The sequence below is a fragment of the Quercus robur genome, chromosome 3 (assembly GCF_932294415.1).
Source record: "Quercus robur chromosome 3, dhQueRobu3.1, whole genome shotgun sequence".
Classification (NCBI taxonomy): domain Eukaryota; kingdom Viridiplantae; phylum Streptophyta; class Magnoliopsida; order Fagales; family Fagaceae; genus Quercus; species Quercus robur.
In genome coordinates this window covers 55,403,021-55,407,481 of record NC_065536.1, presented here as the reverse complement: position 1 = coordinate 55,407,481, position 4,461 = coordinate 55,403,021, and positions in this window count along the sequence as shown.

The window sequence follows — 4,461 nt, the reverse complement described above, 5'->3', positions numbered from 1 at the left end:
GGATTAGGATAAGAAATGATAGTGGCATTACTGGTAATAAAATTGACACATGAAAATTGACACCTGCCTAAATCTCACTATGTTCATTTGGTATCTTGCTGCCTGTATTCTTCCCATGTTGCTCTCAGATGGTGCCAATGGCTAAGCGAAGACTTGGTAGTCATTCCAACTTTCCAGTCTGGTTCTGGATTCTCAAAGTGCTTTTGTTCCTTGGCTTCATGTCAGTTGTGACTGCCCTTTTAGTTTTACATATGCTGACTAAGTGACTATATCAGATTTATGTGCTGCCATCCTTGCCTTCACGCCCACAGAATGAGCTCTCATTCTTGTAAGTTTAAATTAGAAAGAATGAAGTAACTTAGGGGGTGTTTGGTAGAGAAGTTTGAGTAATGTTACCTGGATGTTTTTGATATACGTGTGGGTGAAAAAGTGTGTGAAACAGTGTGTAATGTTGTTTAAAATGCTCAAAAGTGTGTTTGAACTTACCTACCAAACAGGCCCTTAAGAGTTTTTAGATAAACTATGCCAATCCTTTTAAAGAATTATTTTGTATAATCTTTTTTTGACAATATATGCTACTCTTTTCTTCCCTTTATTTGCTCTGGTCCAAGAAAATTATCATGTCTTTTTACTGTAATTGACATAATATTTTCCCAATTGATTCTTCAGTTGTGAATTCCAAAATATACTGTATGTTCCACATTTCATAAAATTTCAAACTAGACTTAGATTTTGAATTTGTTGAAGTTGCAATTTTTCAGCAGAGACCCCATCGCTGTGTTGTTTTCTCGGGTGCTCTCTCTCTCTCTCTCTCAATCTCACCTCATCATTGCTGCTGCTGACCCTAACAGACTCTCCCTTCTTCCCCAAAAATTCACAGTTTAGGGCTGTGAGCAAAGTTACATGATTTGTGTTTTGATTTCAGGTAAGCCCTAAATGTTTTTTTATAACAATTTTCTTAATTTCTTTTAATTACGAAAATTTAAAAAAAAGGGAGCCAAAACGGTGTTGTTTTACTCATTTAACGGAGAAACTTAACAGATGGTTAACAGAATACCGAATTGACAACAATTGAAAGTTAAAGGATTGAAATGAAAAAGGCTGAAAGTTAAAAGGTCAGTTTTAGATTTTTGCCTATATTTTAATTCATTATCATTGTACCACTCGACTAATGTTACTATACTGCTGAAATGTTATCAACTTATTGATGTTATACAGCTGGAGTCACAAACCATATAAAGTGATATTATAGTTGGAACCACAAACCATATTAAGATAAGTCAACTTTTCTCTATCTATGAAATCACATTATTAAGTACATATTAACTCATTATTATTGTACCACTGGATGCAAACTACTTTAATATTATCTCACTATTTAATAAACATGGATTCATTAATGCTTCATTAATGAACATATATATTAATAAATTGAATCCATCTCACTACAAAACATATATCATTTGGACATGAACTACCACTGGACATCTATTATTTGGACATAAATTACTAGACATACATTATTTTGACATAGACCATTGCTAGAAATACATTATTTGGACATATACCATTGCTAGACATACCTTATTATATTGAACCTAAACTAAACCACAACTGGATATGGATTATTTCGAACTACTCTGGACTCATCCCATTACTGGACATATGATGCTTAATTAATTATTCTTTAATATTGGACATCACTTATTATATATAATAACGATGTTCAACTGTTTCACAAAAAAAAAAAAAAAAAAATTGATGTTCAACTCATCATCTAATCAAAGCTATTCAATTAAACATATTATTTATTTATTTTAACAATTATCACGATTTTTAGACTTCGGGCTTTATCTATTTTGTAAGCTTAAAAATGCACCGAAAGCCATTAGTCTATGCGACCCAATGTCAAGTTCCAGAGTGAACTCCCCAAAACAAATAAGAGCCTAGCAAAGTCATACATCCAGTGGAAGACATGTGGCTAAGCGCAAAAACGGCCCTGACATTTAGTTATTATGTGTAGTTTAGGAGATGTAAAGCTAAGTATAGTTAGCAGAGTTAGTTATTATTCTAAACACGTGTCATTATTTGATCAGTGCTTACATTAGTTTGTTAGTGACTCAATCTTTACAGAATTAGTTATGTATCTAAATATTGATCTTGTATTAGAATCAATGTGAATCAAGGAAACACTTTTCCAATTCTGTTAAACTCTCTCTTAATTTCTTTGCTTTGTTTTCTTGTTTCCTTGTGTTGCTTGCATTTATGTTCAATATAGACCAATAAGGTTTTGTGAATCTCTTTTTCATTGGGTTTTTATTCTTCTTTAATTTACTATTATTATAGTTCGATTACTTCTTAAATTCTATGAAAATTTTCTGCCTCTAGATATAACAATTCATCTTGATTATTATTTTTTAAATGTTAACCCATCATGATTTTAATTTTTTTTTATTTTATTGAAACCCATCTTTTTTTTTTCCTTTTTTGATAAAAATTTGAAACCCATCTTTTTTTTTTGAGAAAAAGGTAAGCGAAATTTTATTAATAATAAAAAACGAACTACAAAAAAAACAACGAAACAAAAACCCAATTCAAGGAAGATCCGACTGGAAAACAACATCCACGTCCTCGGGTAAGTCTTCTACCCAAACCTCAAAACCTGCAGATAAAATTGCTTTTTTAGCTAGACAGTGAGCTAATCTATTCCCATCCCTCCTGACATGTTGGAACATACAACGTCGTAATACTCCACCAAGTCTTTTTGTCTCATCAATGATATGGCCAAACAGCAGCGGGCAGGGGCCAACACGCAGCAAAGCCTGAATAACAGTAAGGCAGTCACCTTCAACAATAATGTCAAACAAACTCATCTCCCTGGCGAAAATCACAGCTCTTCGAGCAGCCAAAGCTTCAGCCATCTCAGCTGACTGCACCTTGCCCAAATTCTGACACAGAGCCGCAATAGCTTGCCCGGAATGATCTCGACAAACTACACCAATACCTGCATAACCTGAATCCTCAAAATAAGCTGCATCAAAATTTATTTTGAAACGATCCTCAGGCGGAGGAGACCAGCGAACCACTGAGCGAGGGATAGACGCACCATGCTCTTTTGAATTCACGTTCCAAAATTCATCAACCATCCTATGCGCATGTTCACCCAGCTCATGAAGCTGCCAAGATGGCTAACGTTCCCTCACACGATTTCGACGCTGCCATAAACACCATGCCACAGTGACGAACAAAGCAACCTTCCGATTCGACTCTGTACTGAGAACTTCCTCCAATAATTCGTAAAAGGTCCGAAACTTCTTATGAACCAAAGACCGAAACTCCTGGAGCGACATCCATACTGACCGCACTTGATCACAGAGCCATAAGCAATGCACAGTCGACTCCGTATGCTCACCACACCCATCACAAATCTCATCAATTGGGATATGCCGGGCTTTTAAGTTCTGTTTCGTAGGCAGAGAATCCTTTGCAGCGCGCCAAATAAAGTGCCGGATCTTATTTGGAACTCTCATCTTCCAAATTTTCTTCCACACCAACCCAGGATTACCCGAACTAGATGAGCTCGGCTGAAGAATAGAATCAGCAGATACTAACATTCGGTAAGCACTCCTAACACTATAATCCCCATCACTGGTTTGAAACCCATCTTGATTATTGATAATGTGTTTTTAATTTGGTTTTCTTATTATTGTAAATTAAGACCAATGTAGTATTTCTTAAATTATAATCATTAAAACCATCGTGCATGACTGCTAATTTATTTGGTAGATTGTTATACATAGACAAAAAAGTAAATTTAAGTTTTAGATTTAAATTAGAGCAAATAATAATTTATCACTTATGATTTACTGTGAAAATATTGTAAATCTAATACTTCTTATTTAAAAATAAATGAATCCATAAAAAATGATTAATAATTAAAGATCATGTGCATTGCACGGATTGTTTAATACAAATAGAACCACACCTACGGACCACAAACTGAGTGGCAATCTGGTGGTTAGCGAGTGGCGACTATATTGTCCAACGAATGCGACGAGGTTCGATCCACCAGAAACGCAAAAACAAAAAAAGAAAAAGAAAAAGAGGTGCGTGAAACAGTGGAAGTGGGACCCCGAGAATAGAAAAAGGAAAAGAAAAGGAAGCGCGTGAAACAGTGGATGTGGGACCACCAGTGGGCCAAACATCTCTTAAATACAAAAAACTATACATAATCTCAGGTCCAAACATCTCTTAAACACTAATTGCTTGGATAACCACTCCTACTGGATAACTTATCAAAAAAAAAAAACCCCCACTCCTAATGGATGTGACCTTATAAGAATCTTGTAAGGCCAAAATGGTCACTTAAGGTCATATAAGAGTCTGACGCAATACTCTCACAATACTTTTGCAATGACGCAAGGAGTGGTTTGCAAGAGTGGTCACATCCGTTCCCTGGGC